Source organism: Xiphophorus hellerii, chromosome 20 (assembly GCF_003331165.1).
Source record: "Xiphophorus hellerii strain 12219 chromosome 20, Xiphophorus_hellerii-4.1, whole genome shotgun sequence".
NCBI lineage: Eukaryota > Metazoa > Chordata > Actinopteri > Cyprinodontiformes > Poeciliidae > Xiphophorus > Xiphophorus hellerii.
Window position 1 is genome coordinate 34,364,765 of NC_045691.1, and position 20,978 is coordinate 34,385,742.

General features: G+C 39.2%; 1 protein-coding gene across 5 annotated transcripts in view; it reads left to right on the plus strand.

Moving 5' to 3' along the window:
* Window positions 1-20,978, plus strand: part of foxp1b (forkhead box P1b) — a 309,660-nt gene that overhangs the window by 31,667 nt on the left and 257,015 nt on the right. For 4 of the 5 annotated variants that reach the window (XM_032548975.1, XM_032548971.1, XM_032548974.1 and 1 more), the window contains exon 2: window positions 6,337-6,394. The exons of the other annotated variant lie outside the window; for it this stretch is intronic. The gene's annotated coding sequence lies outside the window, so the exon portion shown is untranslated. The remainder of the gene's footprint in view (window positions 1-6,336; window positions 6,395-20,978) is intronic. 5 annotated transcript variants of the gene reach the window in all.

The window sequence follows — 20,978 nt, forward strand, 5'->3', positions numbered from 1 at the left end:
GCAGTGATTGGTCAGAAAAGATGCCAAGGCGATCGGTTAGCTTAGCAGAAAAGTTGTGGTGATTGGTGAAAATTCCAACTCCGCACAAAACTTGTGAATAATGAGTGAATTTGCATTAACAGTTACGTGATCAAAATTCAGCCGAGTTTCACTGATTGGTCAGAAAAGACGGAAAAATAGGCAAATATTGCCGTTTAGCTTCACACACGCTTTCAAGAGACATTGTGAAATAGGAAATAAAATTAGAAGGGAGGACACTGGTCAAAATTCAACTGAAGTTGCAGTGGCTGGTCAGAAAAGATGGAAATGCAGAAAAGGTAATGTGATTGGTTAAATTTGCAAAAAAAAAAAAAAGGTGCAATGACTGGTGAAAATTGCAACAAAATTTGCAAAGAATGAGTGAATTTGCATTAATAGTTGTGTGGTCAGAATTCAGCCAATTTGCAAAATATTCAGAGGTACAGAAAACTCAAGTAATTTGCGGGAAAGTCGCGATGATTGTTGACAATTGTTGACAACAACTTTGATTTATTGTCATAACAATACATTTCAGTTAATGTAAAAAGAAAACTGACTAAAATGTTAATTTTACTATTTTCTCACATTTTTTCCCTAGGAGAGCATCATTAAATATCAGTAAGTTCAAAAATATGATTACATGAAGTTTCTATGTGCAGTTTAGGTATATAAATCACACGTCTTTGTTTATGAAGAAGCTGATTTCAAATAGGAATGTTTTTCAAGTGCAGCATATTATGTTTCTGGCACTGTGAATGCTGTGCCATGCAGTTACCTAAAAAATAAGTAATAAACACTTTTTGTTATTATAATGTTATTGCTATCAGAATAGTACTATAAAGTATTGTGATAAAATTCTATCGCCTACCACTATGTCATTGGTCAGATTAGTGGAAAAGTTACGATGACAGGTGAAAATTGCATGTGTGTACAAAAACTTGCGAATGATGAGTGAAATTGCATTAATAGTTGCGATCTAATAGTATTGATAAAATATGTGGTGGATGATAATGACATGAGTTGCAGCTCCTCTTTACATTGGCTCTAGTTTAGCTGATGGTGAAAAAATGATTCTTGTGCAGGTCAAAAATGTGAGATAAACCACGTCTGTTTTCTCCATTAATGAAAAATGAAAATCGCATTGTTTAGTGCTTTTTGTCCCAGTCACCTTGTAATCGTTTCTCTGTCATAACCAGAAAAGGGTAAATGGTTTGAGCAACTCATCTCTCCCAAAAGAGTGCCACTTTATCACACTCTTGCATTCTTTTAAAAGGGAAAATGGAAGATGAATTTTGCTCATAAAGGCTGGATCACAAGAGCTTTTTATCCTAAATGGCTTCAGGGATTGTTATCTGTGGGAAGTGTGTCCTGCCTCCGTCGTATTCAATCAAGTGTCCACTTAGCTGTGACTGGGAGTAATTGTTCCCAAGTGGGCCACACACTGACCTGTTAATGTCTGCAATGACCCTGTAACCTTGTCAGCACGTCTTAGGGAGGAGTTTAAATCATGTGGATCTCCTCCACGTCTTTAGTCTGCTGGGTCAAGTGGGCGGTCAGTCCTGAAAGACCACTCTCTTGTAATAGTCCCCTAGCAGCATGGGTCAGCTGGGGGATGTTCCCAAAGATAGGCTCTTATTAGATGAGGTACGAGAAGCAGTTGGACTTGGAGGGTCAAGCCATTGATTGGATACAGTGACAATATCGTGTGCTGTGGACACTCTCTCTGCTGAGCTAGATTACTGGACTAACTCCAGCAGTGTCTTAATGTAACGCCCCTCTTTAAAAAACATTATTTTGAGTTAAAAGAACTCAAGGCAATCGCTGCGATTCAGCAGAAATGCCTAGTACTAAACTAAGGCTTTCTACCCCCTAACAGCTACTGGGATAATTGTACCTGTTTCTTTAGTCTCTGATAAAGTGATAAAGTCTCTTTAGCTATTTATTCCTTCCATTCCTTGCTTTCAGCTGTGAAATGTTTGAGCTTTCTTGCATTTACAGCCTGTTTTTCATGTTGCTGCCCAGCACTTCGGTAAGATTAAGATCTGGGCTTTGACTCAGCCTAAAACTTTCCATTTCTTAATACACCCATTCTTTGATGCACTGGAGTCATTCTCAAGGCAATTGCTGTGATTCAGACTGTGTGTTACAAGGTCCCATTTTGTCTCACGTTTTCCTCTGGCACCCCTAATAGTAGAATTCATGTTGGATTGATTGATTCTATGATGGTCCTGCTAGGGCAAAGTATTCCCAAACCTTGACACTATACATGATTTATGTTATAATGTTATTCCCTCATCAAAAATATACCTTGATTGTTGCCTTGATTTTTTTTTTTCATGCATGTTTGAGAAATCCTTTAGTGTCCTGTGGCAACCATTCAGCTGTTTAAAACGCCTATGTGAACCTAGCCCCACCCTTTTAGGCACAGTTCTTCCTCCTGGAAGCTTCCCAAGCTTTGGAGCAGCCTTCCTCCAGGAGTTCCCCACTTAGCTCCTTTAGACTAGCCAGCAGCAATTAGCAAACATATTGGAACTATGCATCTGCTGAGCTCATTATAGGAACTACTTCTCAGTGAAACACTGGTAAAAACATTCTCAAAGGGTTAATAAGGAGCCAATTTATGATTACTTACTGATGGCAGACTTTCAGAAAGAGCAGGAGTTTTAAAAAGACACAGATGCCCAATTTCAATGTTTTAATTAACAAAGTAAAATTAGTTTTAAGTCATATTTGACATATAAACAGCATTTTTAGAACAACCGAGGGTAACATGGTTACTTGATTGAGCTATAAAATTTGCCTGGAAATCACATAATACTGCCCTTCTGAAGGTTGAAACAGGTTATATCTTCAAAATGCTGAGTAGTGTTGTTATTGTTTTGTTATTGTTAATTTTTTTTTGTATAAAAAGGTGTCCTATTCAGATGTTTTTTTTCAGATGTAATCAAATAAAAGTTTCAAAATTTACGACTTAAGTTAAATAATTTTTAATCAAGTTAACCTTTGACCTCCATTCATCCATCCATTTTCTTACACCCTTGACCCTAGTGGGGTCTGGAGGGGTGCTGGTGCCTATCTCCAGAGAGACATTTCAGGCGAGAGGCGGGGTCACCCTGGACAGGTCACCAGTCAATCGCAGGACAACACAGAGACAGACAGGACAAACAACCACACACACTCATACCTAAGGAGAATTTAGAGAGATCAATTAACCTGACAGTCATGTTTTTGGACTGTGGGAAGAAGCTGGAGTACCCGGAGAGAACCCATGCATGTATAGGGAGAACATGCAAACTCCATGCACTCCAAGAACCTGGGCCAGAAATTGAACCCAGGACCTTTTTGCTGCAAGGCAACAGTGCTACCCGCTGTTCCCACTGTGCAGCCCTATACCTTTGAAGTATCCATCCAAATACTGTTGTTGCTATGCTTGTCAGCCCCTGAGGTTTGTGGAACATTTTAATCCCCATCCTTGTTCATATTTGACATTCAGTTAGTTTTAACAGCCTGACTGGGTTGAGAGTTGTTGATTTGCAACAGTTATTTCCATTTGCAGATATGAGACGCAGCAGGTGAACCGCGATTATTTGCTTTTTTCCGACACCATCATTTGCACCTTTGGGGACACCGACCCGAAGCTGGATATTACTGGATCCCCTCGTTTATTTCAGAACTCACAAATGAGCTGCAGTTAACATGAGTCGTAAAGTTACTGGATGAAGAGTTCCTCCGCAAAAGCCACTTTTTTTAATTTAAGTGAGAGAGCAAAATTACAAACACATGTTACCCAGAGTAGGAATGAGTGAGCGCCGAGCAGCTGGCATGCCAAGAAAGGGCCACAAAATGGGTGTACTTTACTGTTGAAGGTAGCATTTTAGGTTTTATGCAGTGTTTTTATTGACAAATAGCACCAGATGAGCCACTTTTCCACGTTCAAGCGCTTGTTAATCTGCAATTAAGTTCCAAACTCCAGAGTTAACATTAAAGCCCACGTTGCCCCTCGATATCCCCTTAGTAAAACATTTGAGTTGTGCAGCAGATGCCTTTCTGTTGCTGCTTTGACAAAATAAATCTGTGTTGAGAGGGGCTCTCTGTTCGGATCAGCATATTTTTGGGCAGGCAACAGTGAGTAATCAGAAGGGTCTGATCTGAGGCCAACAGAGGGCCCAGGAATGCGGACAGGCTGTTAAAGCAACGACTATGCTAATGGGGGTTAGCTGAATTTCACCCCCTTTGAGTTATGAGGAGTTGGGACGTCGTGGCTGTGGTTTGTTTTGTCTGGCCCGCCAAGCTGCTCGGCCTAACTTTGAAGTGGAGTTATAGATTTTGTTTTTTGACACTTTTTTTATTATACAGCCCAATTAACTGGGAGCTGAATTGTCGTGCTGCTCTGTTCCAAACACAACCACATTAAACGCCAAAGTTGTATGCACATATCTCAGAGGGGCAACAAGCCACACATTTCTCCTGGGACAAGGACAAAACCAGAACACATCCATTCCTCCTCTTTTGCATGATGTGAATTGTATAAGAAAATCATTAACATCTTTCCGCTTGTTTACCAGGCCACAGATGACTGCTTTTGAGCTTTCTCACAAGCTTGTTTGTCTGGCTTGTCTTAGACATTTCATAACAAGGTGCATTGCTCTTTTCTGTAGGGAGATGCCATGTCACATAATAAAATATGAGGTTTGTTATTAATTTGGAGGCTATTTGTTAAGCCTGTTTCCCAAATGTTGTGATAATTTTGTTTGCCGACCCATTAGGGTAAGTACTAGTTTCACTGCCAGATTATTTCACTAAAACAAGCCATTTTTTCCAGCTTACAAGTGAAATAATTCGCCAGTAGAACTAGTACTTTTTCATCAATGTTATAGAATTACTGACTTAAAATAAACTCCTATATTTTTCCAAAAGCTACTTTTAACTTAGTTTTATCGTATTTCAAGTGTACTAAGATATTTGCACTGGAAACTAGACTAAAAATACAGTTTTAAATTCAAGATTTCCTTTTATTTTAAAGGGACAGTATTATGTAAAATTGACTTTTTTGAGTTTTACGTCATGTTATAATGCTATTCCTTGATCAAAACAATACCTGGAGTGTTGCCTTGATTTGAGATTAAAGGTTTGAGAAATCCAATCTAATCTCCTGTGGCAACCATTCAGTGATGGAAAACGCTTGGGTAAACCTTGCTCCACTTTCAGGGATGAAGCTCCTTCTCAGAACCTCAGTTTCAGAGCTTCCACCTCACAGAGCAGCCTCTCCTGATAATTCCTGCTGGCTAGGAGTAGTAGTAGCCAACAGCAATTAGCAAACACCTGATGGAACTGTGCATCTGTTGAGCTCATTATATAAACTACTTCTCAGTGAAACGTTAGTAAAAACGTTAATATGACCTTTAATCACCTTTGTAAATAACTGTACTCAAAATAAAGGTGGGTTTATTCATCATCTTTCATTTAGAGAGTATACTACCATACTAAAATATTAATTAATTTTGAAGCTCTGTCCTGTAATATAGTTAACTTGTGTTAACTTTAATTTAAAATTTTTCTCAACTCCAACTGAATGTTGTGCCGTTTTCAATATGATTCATTCTGTGTTTTCCCGAGAGTAAGAGAAAAATCAGGAAATCCTGATTATTAATATTTTAAAAGTATTTTCTCATAAATGTATTTTTAAAATTTCAAGTATTTCCATTTCTGTGCTTAAATGTCAAAACTTTCCTCACTTTCCCCACTACTGCGCAAAAAAACAACCTAAAGAACAATTTGTAAATACATAAAAATATAGGCTGTTTAATATTAAATGAATAAATAGCTAAAGAGACTCTTACTCTAACCCTTAAGAGTCCAGAATCCAAAAATCTCATTTTTTTCTGATTATAATATTATTAGAATGCACAAAACTTAGATTGAAAATAGCTCTTTAGAGTTGTTTGGTGGTATTTTTCACATATTCTAACAAAGTTTTGACAGAAGCCACACTACTATTTTTTTTTCCTCTGGTGACTACATGTTTTAAATATTAAAAACAAGACAACTTTACATGCATGTAGGCCAGAAGATTCCAAAGGAATCAGTGTGTCATAACATATTAAACTCTTGTGGGTGACGAAGATCACGTTTACTTTTGTACGCTTTTGATGTTTCTGTACATGTGGGCTCGGTGGACCAGGGTAGGGGCTTTCCCCACCCTTCACTTCCTGTTTGTAATTGTTGTATCTTTCCCGTTTCTTCTCTTTCTCTCTCACTATCTCTCTCTCTTTCGGTGTCTGTGTCCTCTGCGAAACCTCCGTGGCCCCGCCCCTGAAGACTGTGAGCTGAACAGTGATAGGAGTAATGGAGCGCCAATCTGCTCAACTCAAGTAATGTATGTATCACTTCACCCACTAAGCTTTCTCTGGTTATGTACAGCGGTTTATCACTGTCTGCCTTGATCAGCTATTTTTATGCCAGATTAAGAAATTTAAGATATTAATATTACTGCATTTATAGAAGGTATTGCCCATCAGCTGTTTTGAGACTTTGACTCTTCTTTATCTCTTATAAATATATTTGCTGTACATTACCAAAGCTGTCCCTCTGCTCACCTCTGTTGGAACAGAGAGCTGTGATTGGCTGAGCCCTTTCTGCTCTATAGCCTGACTGCTTGCCAGCAGTGCTGCCAGTGGCTTCTGTGCCCCCTGATCAGAAGAGAATGTGACATTTGTGCAGAGGTAATGGAATCTGTGTGCAATTAAATCTCCGACTGTGAAGAGGAGTATATCTCCACTGCCTCACATCCCCATTTTCTGCCATGCCCAGCAGCAGGGGGGGTCAAGTGCAGTGATGAAACCGTCCCAGCAGGCCGCTGGCATCACTCCGTTTTCAAATCTCTGTGTCAGGTTGTGTTCTCTAACTGTGTTGCTCTAGTCAGACCCCCAGTCTGCTTTGACTGGGAATGAACAATTCATTTACACACCATGGAGTCTGAGTCTGAGTTCATCTTAGATGACAGAGACTTTAGTACATGTTGCCTTATTTTTTTAAAAGGTTTTATTGGCTCTAGTGGTCTTTATTTGATAGTGAATTGACAGGAAAGTGGGTAATGAGAGAAGGGGGAAGACATGCAGCAAAGGTCACAAGGCTGGGAATCAAATCTGCGACAGCATGGATTAACACAACATTGAAAACTCTTTAGTTTTCTCTATTCTGTGCTCTTAATCTTCTAACTTTCCTGGAATTAAACGCGCCATTTCAACCAAAGGTTTGGAATGCGCCTCTGAACCAGACGCTCCAAAGCGTCCGGTCCATAACTCTCAACACGCTGTCAGCTCCTGGTCAGAAAGACACATTTAGTTCAGAGTCCATGAGATGATATTCAGAAAGGATTTTTTTTATTAATTGATTTTAGCTGCATTTGTGATGAACTCTTTGTGTAAAGTCTATAATGTGTGTACATGTGCATCAGTCAGGGATGTGAATTATAATCTGTCAAATGACCAACGGGCTTAAAATTTTCTTGTCATTTAAAAAGATAACCGGTCAAATACGGAAAATATTCCGTTAACGCGACCTCTGACATATACTGTATATATATATAGCCTCACCTGCCATAATGGAAAAATATAATGATACAACAATTTATATTGCTATTTTCACCCAGTGGTTTGTACTGTAAAGTTCTTATTCAGCTTAACCAATTTTTATTATTTTTTCTTCAAAATCGCTGAAATTTCACATTTTCCCACTCAAATGCTCGGAAGCGAAGCCATTGAGGCAGCAGCGACCTGAGCCTCACCTGGGATTGCGCAACCTCTCGCTAACTGCACTGGCTGCCATTCTATCTATTTATCTATCTATCTATGTATATATATATGCAGTACAGACCAAAAGTTTGGACACACTTTCTCATTGAATTCAATGAGAAGGTGTGTCCAAACTTTTGGTCTGTACTGTATATACAGTATATATATAGAGTATATATATATATATATAGATAATATACACACACACACAGTCATTCACCCATTCACACATGCACCCTTGCCCAAGGAAACAACAACAGAGGAAGGATTGAACCAGCAACTAGCCAATTACGGGGCGAACTCGTACCACAGTCGCCACCGTTGAATTGATATGAGCTGCAACAACATTTAATTTCCCTTCAGAAATTAAATGTTATCAATGAAGTATTTTTGAATTTGAATTTAACATTATAAATTCTTATGTGGAAATCAGGAGTCATCTTTCAGCAGCCCTCCTCCTCTCTGAAACACCGCTCCATTCAGCAGCAGTTCCAGTGGAGACAGTAGTAAGCTGGTGCAGCTTGTTGTGGTGTACATTCTTGCCTCTGTAGGAGTGCCAGCATTCGTGATAGGAGGGAAGGGAAGCTGACTCAAGCGCAGATGAGAAAAAGGTCACCACTCTGTGCTCCCTCTGCTCTGCCGCGCTGCTACTACACTTAACGCCTCATTTGTGGGCTCTGTGGCCAACGGCCTGAGTCCGAGATCCGCTGGCCGTAAAAGGCAGTAGCTTTCTCCTCTCTGTCTCTGCTGATGGGGCACTGGCTCGCGGTTGAATACCAAAACCCCATTCTACAGGCAGACTCATATCTATTGGATATGCGTTTCCACTCATCAGGTCGACTCATAATCATAAAAACCCTCTTGTGCTGTCGTTTTTGTCGAGACAAAAGAGTGAGAGACGCAAGCATTTCCCTTGAACTTGTGTGGGAGTGGTTCTAAATCTGTGTTCCTTGTCCACACATGGGGGACAGAGGTGCAGGATATCCAGGTCAAGGTTTGTTTAAATCCTCCCTTTTCTCCTCACGCCCTGTGTTGGTTTGTCTAACAGGCAAAATCCTTTTGTCTGATCAGCAACTGGACAGAACGGGCTAATTTTAGCAACTTTTCTTGACAGTTTAAACACTTTTAGCCCCATTTAGCCTGTATGAGGCTGGATTTTTGTCAGAAATGGGTGAAAAAGATGGTTGTATCAGGAAAATTTGAGGGTCGTCACTTCTTTTTTTCCCCGCAGCTGACGTTTAATTTGAACCAACAATCCAACTGAACCTTGCAGTTTCCCACTGCAATACGCCTTTTAATAAATTCCTAACTTTAATTCCCCAACGTCTCCATAAACAAACGAACCATTGCGCCTCTCTGTGCTTTAGTGCATTTTGTGATCAAATGAGAGAAAAGGATTTGTTTGGGAAGGAATGGAGAAACTCCATCAGCATCATTCGAATGTGGGTGCTGGGGGGAATTAGATCACGCTGACAGATAGATGGGGAAAATTGTTTTAATTGTGTAATTATCTTTGGTTAGCCACTTGGGTGGAAAAGTGGTGTGATGTGGGTGAAGGCCAGAGGAAGAGCACATTTTGGCCTTTATGTGCTTATTTTGTCTTTGTACAGGAAATGAACAACAATTGGGGGGTCCTGAGGATAAAACATAAACACACCCAAACGCACAGACACACCCGAAGGCACACTGAGATGTGCTCAGTGAGCTGCTGCCCTATAAAGCAGCAAGTCAGGCTAGTGAGCTTTTTCCTCGGGCATTGAATAAGATGCCTTGAAGACAACACTGCTCACTGCTAGCCTCTGTGAACAGGACTCTGCTGAAATCCTGTTAACAGAGGCATTATACACTTCATTTGCCATCCCATTAATCTAAGTTCAGATAAGTAGCAAGCAAAGCGGAACGTTCCAGATTCCAAGATACAATTCCAAATAGGAGTGGGCATTATGGACTTAAAGAGGCAGGATTATGTAAAAATCAACCTTTTTGAGCGTTCTATCATGCTATTCCCTCATGTAAAAGATACCTGGAGTATTACCTTGATTCTCTCATACATGTGGGTGAAATCCTTTTGCCACACTCTGCTGTGGAAAACACTTGAATGGACCTAGCTGCGCCTTCAGTGACAAAGCTCCACCTCTGAGTGGCAGTTTCCAAGTTTCCTTCTCACAGAGCTTCCCTGTGACTCCCCCACTCAGCTCCTTCAGACTAGCCAGCAGCAATTAGCAAACACCTGGTGGAACTGCTGTCTGCTGAGCTCATTATAGGAGCTACTTCTAAGAGTAACGCTGGTAAAAACATTGTTAGAGTTAATAGAGGAGCCATATTATGGTGACTTACTGAAGGCAGTTTCAGAAAAGGCAAGAGTTTCTCTAAAGAGAGAGAGGCCCAATTTCAAGGTGTTAAATTAGGAAGTAAAATTTATTTTAAGTCGTATTTGATATACAGCATTTTTAGAATGCTATATATCAACACATTGTTACTTTCAGCATTGATTGTGCTATAAAATGTCTGTGTATAAAATGTATAAATGTGTATAAAATTTATGGTGACCGCAGTAAATCAAAATTCTCATCATGACAAGAAATGTTTAATAAATGACAATATGTTAAATGGTCATCCTTTTTTATAGAACTTTTGCTGATTTTCCCATTATAAAAATCAATTAATAAACTCAAATAAATGTTGATTTTATTACTGCAGCTAAGCTTGTCTCTATAACAGATTTTGCTGGATGATAGATTGTCCCACAAATGATTGTGATAAACAATAATATTGTCATTTTGAGACTGTTTTCAACTAACATAATGACAAAGTTCAACCTCTCAGAGACTAATAAACACATTTTGTTTCATGTGGGAAATTATCCAGATTCGTCTCAATTTTTATCTTTATTTATTTTTTTAGCACTGCCGATTGCGACACAGTGTGGCATTATCTAAAATTACACCAGACAAACGCAGTAAGATAAACAACTAATCCGGTAAAGTTAGCCTTCCTGTGTTTACTCTGTAGACTCCAGTACAGAATGGACCAAAATGCGTCATCAACCCATCGGTGAAGAAATGGCGACCTTCATGGGTGAAAAACATAACAAAAACTTTACATTTTTGAAGTAATTATGAGTTTTTCGTATCAAAAACAGTTATTTTTGCAACATTTTTAGGCCAACATTTATAGTCTTGGATCCTTTTAAATGTTTGTTAGTAACGAAAGTTTATTGATCTTTGAGAAGGTGTATTTACATTATTCTGCCATTACCATTACATTACTTGAATATGGTGACAAAAACAACAACATTATCGTTAATCTCAAAAACTTCTGAGACAATTCATTGTCCAGCAAAATTTCCAATTAGTGTTAAAGAAGTTGGCCATCTAGTTATAGCTTCTGTCTGTACCTGCATGTTTGAATTTGAACAACTATTTTGTCTTTGCAGACATACAATAACCTAAAAATAAGCATGAATGTGTCATGTGGTGTTCTCTAGACAGAGTGCTTACTTTGAGATGGTTTAGGCCTGTTGTGCTGCAGTCAGCAGCTGCACGCAATTTTCATCTCAACTTATTCAAGTGGAATAACACAATGCAGATCATGGGCCATCCTCCGACACACCTTGAGAAAAAAGTGCAGCGGGACGCACTTTAATGCAGCAGTGAATTTAGCTTTTTCTCTTTCTGTTTGTGTCTTTTTTTATTATTATTATAATCCAGTTGGTTTATTTTCATAGCAAATGTAGTAACAGATGCTCTCACACCGATCTAGTGTTGTAACACAAATCAATTTTTTCTGGTTATTATCTTCACCATGCTCTGTTCGCCTGCATCTCCTGTTATAATACGCAAGGGGATTAGCAGGTAGCAAGGCAACAGTCCTCCTTTGAACTGTTGTTGAGATGTCTTGCATGGCCTTTAACGTTTCACACAATGCAACATAACCGAGGAGATTTAGGGAGAGGGCGGAGGGGGGAGGCTGCCGCCAAATGGTGATTTCCCGACTACACGGGGAGCGTCCTCCAGAATAATGTGGTAATGAAAGGTGACAGGAAGGACTCGGGGTCTGGAGCGAAGCCGGGGCAGCTGGTCGGAGCGGGGAGAGTATAGGAAGTAGTGTGCAACAGGGGGCTAAAGTGCAGCGAGAAGCAAATTAAAGCCCATATCTGCCATCTTCCTTGCCTCCCTGCACTTTCCTGTTTGGACTTGAAGGTGATTGGGAACCAAGGCGGTGACAGTTGACGGAAGCTACATGGAGGAGAGAGTATTTATTTACAGTGAGATGCAGCGATGCTTGTTCAGGATGCGGTTTCACGCAGGATGTGCCTCCCACCACCCTTCCCCCACCTCCTTTACCACTCACATACACTCACTCACCTCCTCCTCCCATCTTTCTCGTCTCCACCCTTCCACTACAATCCCCAGGTTTGATGGAGAATGGGAAATGAGTTATTGGAGAGAAAGCTGGGCTTGTCGGCCGGCATTGTGTAAGAGGCTGCGCTCTGGGTGACCAGAGACTTCACTCAGTGGGTCTTCCTGCCTGGCCCAGGAGGTGGTACCAAAGTCAACACAGGTCACTGAGAAAATAGTGTGAATCCCTCAGATTGTCTTTAGTTGTTACACAACCTCAATAAGTCAAAATACTGCAAGTGAGGATGCCATCTCAACCTTTGCAGTCTACTTTGGGATTTCAGTTCAGTTACAATTAGAGAAGCATCCACCAGAGATTTGTGGAAAATTTCTAATCTTTAGCTTAAATAAAGTGTTAACCTGGTGGTTCTAAGAGAACAGTGGCTGTGGTAGTTTTTACTAATTTTGAAATAAAACAAGATGTTTTGGAGTAAGGATGGGAAATTATTGTGTCATTTATCAATATTGAGGGGAAAGAATTATGGTGTTGGGAATTGTGAGGATTGTTACTATTTTTATCCATCTAGTCCTATGAGAGAATCAGGAAATATACTTTTTTCAAAAATATAATTAAATATAATCATAGTGTGCCCCTGTATTCACAGGGGTTAGGAGCCACAAACACCTGGCAACAGCTGAAATCCCCAAATACTTGAAGTCCCCCAAGTCTCGGAACCTAAAGTTGTAGTGGCAACATTTGCAAGAAAATATTTACAGGTTTTGGGCTCCCATGACCGAAAAGCCTCCAGTCCCATGATCACAGTTATCCTCCTTAATGCTAATTTATTTATTTAGATATCTAACGGACCCAACATCTTTTTATGACCAAAGACTTCATTTTTCAAGACAGTAAGACAAAACTCAACATGCATTAGAAACATCTTTTTACTTGTTTGCATCCTGCTTTTCCTGACTTTTACCTGCCGGGATGTCAAATGCCACAGTAAGCATGGAAGGGTGCTGAAAAGGTGAGCTGTTTTGATCTCTGCTCGCTCGCTGTCACGTCTGCACTAATCTGCCCAAAGTTTCAAAGGCAACTTTTATGACCTGTCTTATAGCTCCCTCCCCCATAAAGATAGTGGCATCTAAACTCTGGAGAGAACATGCCACATAAAGTGCACATCTGTTAAAAGTCTAAATTGTAAAATAACCCCCACGTGTTCACCCAGCGTTGAGTTAATAACACACTCAAAGTACAACCTATAACAGTCCCTGTGTCTTTTATTTATTTATTTCTTTTTTTTTTATTGTTTTTAGAAATATTAAACTTCACAGGCAGTGTGTTATATTACAGACTGTCCGTTGATATGGCTGGTTGCAGTAAACCGGCGGTTCTTGATTCCTTTAGCTTTCCATGAAGCTAAGCAAAAATAAAGTTTCAAAGAGTCACAGTGGTAAAATTGTTTAGCTTGCCTTTTTTTGCTTGAGCATAAATAGATTTCTATTAGGAAATCTGCAGGAAGTATAAGAAAATAATGGCTGATTATTTGCAAAGTTTGCCGATTTAAAACCTTTGATGATCTATAAAGAGACTGCTATTAACACATCTAGTAGCGATAAAATTTACTATTATCAGTTTGTAAGTCACTTAAAAAGGAAGTATGACTACTCCCCATTGCGGTTTCAGTCAGCTTCTATCTGTGAAATTATGTGTACATTTAGGGAATCTGTAAACCTTTTTGCTGCTTCTCTCAATTGTTTAGTCATGTATGGGGAAAGACATGACAGAAATTCTACAAAAAGAAGGGCGGGAATCAGAAATCACAACAGCATAAACTTAAGGGCATATTTAAGGTTTTGTTCAAAGGCATCTGGTTGGTAGAAAGTGGTGATGTGCAAGACGGGCAAGAGGTCTGGCTAACCTGCAAGAGATTGCACATATCTATCAAACAATGCAAATTTTTATTTATTTATTTTTTTACACACCAATTCCTTTGTTCCCCCCTATTTAGCAAGCTGTCTAGAAGCCTCGATAGAATTGCTGCAATGTGATTGGCTGACTTGCATTTTGGCTTATTGAATAGTCAAAATGGTGTGCCTATTAAAGTGGTCAGTGGTTGAAAATCTAGTCTAGTGTAAATAATAATTTAAGCTATAACAAAATCTGGCCCGTCTAATAACCTCAGTCTTTGTTCGATTAACGTGAACTTTGCTGCGGTTCAAATTCATATGTGATTGCAAGCAAACCAGAGACCACTCCAAAAGCAGGAAGCAAAGTACATTGCAGGGCATTCTGGGTAAATATAACCAGTTTTGGTTATACGTGTTTTGTTTAAACGTGAAAGTCTAACGCTGGCATGATTAGTGGTTAATTGTCTTTTACTATTGACAAATGAGAATTCTTACAACTGCTAAAATCTGATGCCACCTGATTTTTGCATACATTTTGTGAAGAAGGAAGTTGTGCTCAGTAACTTCTGAGGTTTTTGTGTTGCTGCTTTCACTAGTTCTTGGTGCAGCGCTAACAAAAAGGTGGGGCAGGGGGGCATTTATTTCAATTAGTTTGGATCATTTGACACAGTGCAGTGTGAAAGCGTACTGCAACAGCCGAAAATTTTGATCACCAATCGAACAGAGTCTACCGGACTAACAGTTGTAAGAATACCCTAAAACACCACAGCCTATCTGAGGCAAGACAGGATACGGGATCCTTTTCGGGATTTTTTGCTCCAATTTTCCCTTTAGGACAGTCTTAGAACGTTGGGCATTCTAATATTGTGGCTTGTGATTTCATAACCGATCATTCTGTAGTGTGTGGTGTGTTACGGTAGATCGTCGTGGCCGCTCTAAATCAGGGGTTTTCCCCGACTGGGAGCGTTAAGGCAGCCTTGTTGAATGTGACAGGTAGCCAATCAGAAAGCCCGGAATCCCCTCCGTGCTTTCTGAGGGGGAAATTACAGAAGGGAATCCCAAACAGCTGACACGGCACCCGAAGTCCAGCGGACATTGGAGATGATATGAGGAAACAACATTAATGTTTATCCAACATTTTGTGCAAAGAATAAAATGACAAGGGGAGGAGTTGGAGAAAAATTGCTACCGCAGTTGATAAACCCGGTAACTTTTCAGCTGTTCTTCGTTAATGTAACATAAATAGGTTATAATGATTTTCATTCAGTCAGGACTGACACTAGCCACATGCATTGCAGGTAGATTGTAGTAAAGCATTGATTAATGCCTGGTTTTAAAATTAGTTAACTGGACTTGTAGCCATTATTTTGTGCCCATTGTTGGACACCACACGGCAGGATTGAACCCGATCGAACCGTTATACCTAGGATTTCTGTCGGCTAGTTTGTAGTCTCTCAGGTTTTGAAAATGGGCCGACAATCGGCTGACAGCTCTAAGATCGTGTAGTGTGCGCTGGGAATTACACTAAGGAAATGAGGAAGGGAGGAGTCAGTGGAGAGCACCGGAGTTGAGCCTTTTTTCATTCAGTGTCATCAACAGAAAGAGAAAAAGGCCGGAAGAGACGATAAAGCCGATAATTAAAATGAGGTCGATAATTTTAATTTATCGTGCGATTAATTGGTTTATTATTTATCGCGACAGGCCTACTAGTAACCACTAAGTGTATGTATGCCATAAAACAATGTACGTGATTAGCTACAACCTAGCTTATATATAAAAGCACTGTTCAGTTCTAAGTCTTCTTTTAGTGCTCTATCATGCTTATCCTGTGGCTTTCATGTTGACAGAGCAAGAGCTTTGCATGAAACATGCGTTCTGCCAACTCAATAAATGAGAAATTGCATCACTCTCCTGAGCTAGAGTTGGGATAAACATACAAGCTGAAAGACATTTTAAAAAGTCCATGCAAGACAAATGTTTTCAGCACATTCAACCTGAAACAGAATGGAACATGCTGAACGCCAAGTAGGGCAAATATTCAAGCAAGCAACAGCCAGTGTTGCCAGATCTTGCGGTAGAAACAAGCTACCAGCCCTATAATGAGTGGACTTGGCAAAGCTGGCAACAGCCTAGCTTACATGGTGTTTAAAACAAAAATACAATTATCCATATGTTAGCTAGTTAAATGTTTATTTTAATCTAACAGAGTTGGACTGAAATGCTATGCATGGCGCTATTTATTGTTGGATTTTTTTCTAATTTTTCTAACCCATCAATGACCTTTTTAATAGTTAAATTTTTATCCATAAATCCATATTTCTCCTGATCAGTTCTTCAGAATTCATTTTTGACTCATTTTCACTTCATATGGCTGAAATTGTTAATTCAGTGCAGCAAATTTAGCTCTAAAACCAGGTCTCTGAAACACAGCTGAGAACATATTCAGTAGTTTCCTCTCTTGTCTTGTGATACAGCCTGTTATTGATTATGGCAAACACATCAGCTCCTTCATAAATCGAGGTAGATTTACTTTTTATTGTTACAGACAATGCTCCTTGGAAGTTGGGTCTTAGCCTAATTGATGTTGTGGAAGATGAGCTCAATTGGATGAGTTATTAGGCCTATTACCAGGGTTTTTATTAAATCACCCCCCTCCTCCTTCCCAATCCATCCAAAAGGGAAAAATAATAATAATAAAAAGAGGTTGGAATATTTCCCTGCCAGAATAACAGCCGGCCCAATTGGTAAAAGGACGATAATATATGTGCGAGATTGATCAGTGAGTGGCGACCCCATTATCTCCTGAGATGTTAATTACACCGCGCTCAGCTTGCATGTCAAAAGGCACATAATTGAAGAAGGTAAAAGATGTGGCACACTTTATTTATGTTCACACTTGCCGCTCGAAGATTTGCTCTTTCTGGTACCTCCCCTCTCCCGTTTCTCCACGTTGTTCTCCTCCTGCTTCATTGGCGCCGTATTTATTGTTGGGTAATATCGCATTATCATGTTTGATCATTTTCCGATTTATTATTATGCCCAGCTGTCAAAGTAATGAATGTTTTGTTCTCTGTCTAGGCCCACGGTTCTGCACAATGGGGCTTCAAAATCCTAAAAGGATTAAATGAAAGCACCTGCAGTTAACTGTGATGCTAAGATCTTTTCTTTTAAAAAGGAACTTTTTGTTTGTGCGAGTAGTTCAGGTGTCTTACACGAGCATTCATGCTCTTTGAACTTTTTCACATTGTGTTACAGTGTAACCTCCAGCCTTATTTTGAATACAGGTGATATTGCAATGCAAAGCAACACATATTTTGAAGTGGAAGGAAAATCATAAAAAAAAAAACTAGAAAGATGTGTACATTTTTGATTTGTTCACCTTACTTTGATGTCACTAAATACAATCCACTGTGTCCAGTTGCCATCAGAAATCTTGATTTGCATAAATACAACTGCTGTAGTGAGTGGCAGAATCATGCTGTGGGGATGCTTTGCCTCATCAGGGAAGAGGAAAAATTGCAGGACATGAATACTTAAGAAAACTGTTAATATTTTTTGTCGGCTAGTGTGTGGTCTCAGGTTTTGAAAATCGGCTGACAATCGGCTGACGGTTCTAAAATTGTGTAGAGTGAGCTGGGCTTTATTTGACACACATAAGAATGAGAAAAAAGAGACACCCCAAAAGATAATTTTTAAATAAGTATTGAGTCCTGGAAACTAAAAACTAGGAATGCTCCGATTTGTCGACTACCGAAATCTGAGGTTGAGTATCAACTGATACTGGTCCGATACAAACAGTGCCGAAGCTTTTCTATTTTTTAAACAAAGACAATGTACTGAATTACAAATATGATAATTGTCCACCAGTACAACACATTTAAGTACACCACTAGCTTCACAATATTTGTCAACCATGTAAAAACAACTTTCATTAGTTCAGTCAGTTTTATCAGGAGTGTAACAGCAAATGCAAAAATAAATAAATAAACTCAAACTGACTAAAACAATAAGCTGGTTAAACATGTAAAAAATAAACTGAAACAGATCTTCTTTCAATTGGTTCAGAAATTGCAATTAGGAATTTTAATAAAATATAAAATAAATAATAAAGCATGATGTCGCTACAGAGCATAAAACATAGAATTAGACTGAATAGATCTGCTCTAATGAATCAGGAACATTGTCATGATACCTGATCCAGAAGTTTTTTAATATCGGGACCAATACAGATATTAATTTCAGATTGGTGTATTTCTACTAAAAACAAAAGCAGATTTTTTCAGATTTTTTAAAATAAAAATTGTGAAAATGATGTATCATTTTGCTTCCTCTTTTCAATTCTGTGCAACTTTGTGTTGCAGACAACACAAAAGGCCTATTGAATAACATTGTGGTTTGTGGTTATAATTGTGATAAAGTCTAAGTATTTCTGTAAGACAGCAGCTTGATTTTATTTAGAAATGACCCGATCATTTCCAAATGGAAGAACTTGCATGTTGATCTCTTCAATTTTGTTTTGCAGTGAACACAGGCACCTTTTTATGCACACTGATTTACTTTTCTTATGGTGATGAGGTGTAGTGACTTCAGCAGCTCAAGTTGTGTCATAAAAACGTCCACCATGGACTAAAAAGCCATCGTCTGCGAGGTCCCCACAGAGACACGCCAAGGGAAGAGAAAGCTTGCAAAAGACTCTTCTTCCTTTCTCTTTTTAAAATGTTGTTTGTGTGTTGAACGCTTGTTCTCTCTCTCCGCCCCCCCGCCACCTGACATGCACCATGTCTGTAAACTTCCTATTGACAGAGTTTACGCCTGAGGGGACATTTTGTACTTTAAAAAGGAACAAAAAAAAATCTTGTTTGTCATTTTGTGTGCTGATAGAGATAGCGTCATAACTTGTTTCCTGTGGTTTCTTCTGATGTCTCGGCATGCTGCAATTTGAGTCTCGTCTGTACTCCCCGAAGTCATGTGTGCATAAACACGCATGCACGCACAGACGGCGCACACCCACATGCCTTCACACACGCACACACACCCGCCACACACACGCACACACGCGCACTCCGCTCTGAGGCGTCCTCTTAAGGTGCTGTTGGTCATCAGTCCTAAAGGACAGATGGACAGCATCTTTCTGGATGATTTAGTGCATCACCTGGTGGACAATGGTAAGAAGAGCACAGCATAATGGGGAAACTACATTCAAAACCTCAACCTTGTTCAGTTTGATTAAATTATTTGAACCTTTGCCCTTTTATTGAAAAGAGGCAGAAAATAGAATTTAATATTTTAACTCCTTTCTTGGAATTTTTTTCCTAATAGGAAATTAAATTTAAATTGAATTTTTGTTTTAACATCTTCATTTCTCCTGATCAGCATCTAAAGTCATTGTTGGTCGTTTTAAATGTCAATGAATATAGGTTCCACATCTTAACTGCTTTTACGTATTATAGAGAGAGAGAGTAAGCAATTTTTTTTATTTTATTTTTTACTGTGACTGTGCAGCCTTATCTGTGCTCGAGGTCTGCGCTTTAATGGGCCTTATTGATCTAAACAACATCAGGGGGTTGCGGTGATGTTATTAAGGCAGAGATAACTTCTTTGTAATTCCACTCCAACAATATATTAGCCTTTTATTGGTCTAAATAACTTTGGCTTTTAGACAGTAATGCACCAGTAAGTCAAAGCGGCTCTTCATGTCGGCAGGATCTTTATAAAGCATTTCCTCTGGACATCCTGCTGCGGAGGGAGTGAAAAACGGCAAGTTAAAAGGCATGCCGGGAAGTTTCTGTGTCGCTGCTGTAAATTATATCTCTTTTTTTCATTTTTTTTGTATGTATGAATAAAGGTAGGAGAGGTTTATGAACAGGAAGGGGTGGAGGTGGCAGGGATCGGTTTCTACTTGCATGTTTCTGCTATTTCATGCGTGATGATATGACTCGACCTTCAACTACTGCATGTAGTTTGCAGCATGTCACTGTTAACTTTAACACAGTTAACTACTTATGTACAAATCAGTTTGCTACTTTAGTGTAACAAAGTATTGCACAGGATGAAGTTAGAAAGCGCAGTTACTTTTCTTTCTGTGGCTGTTCATTCAGGCTAATATGAATCAATTCATCTTTATAGTTCACCAACCTAACATTCTGAGCCAAGTTCTCAACATTGATCATATTTTATCTGAAATGAAGTATAAAATTGCCATCATTCACCATTTACGTTAGCAGTCATGTACTTGCACATTATTTGTATGTAGTTTCTACTAGCTTATTTATGTGCTTTCTCTTTCATAAATAGCATAAATAAGCTAGCCTCTACTAGCTTATTTATGTGCTTTCTCTTTCATTCCTACATCAACTGTATTTTATTTTGGCCAAATTCAAAAGGCAGCTTCTTCTATTCACACAATTTAAGCGATTAATCCTCAGAAAATGTAAGGTCTATGAGAGACTGACTGAATAGTGGTCCTTTTAGACTATGTTTACTTTAAAGCACAAGATTAGTAGTGTTCAGGGTTTTGCCCTGAAAACTTGTTAAGCCCGGTGGTAGGGGCACCAGGCAGTCCACCAGTGTTTTTGTGTTAATAAATGTGAAAAGTTACAAGTTACTTGGAGGGGCACAAACAGAAATCTTAATTTGGAAATAACAGCATGTGAGGCTAACGGGCAGGTGCAGGGACCAGTTCAATGTGTCTGCTATAAACCTATCTTAATCTGTCTTTACTGTCACTTTTACTGGTGTATAAAAAACCCTTATTCAAAATAAACAAACAATGCTTGTCCTGGTGGGGTCAAGTAATGCCTGGTGGCCTGCCAGTCTTATAATACTACGGGGGAAACCTTGGTGTGTTTTTTTTTAATTAAATCCTGATTGTATTTCAACATATCAATTGACATAATTGCCACTAATGTTAAATCAA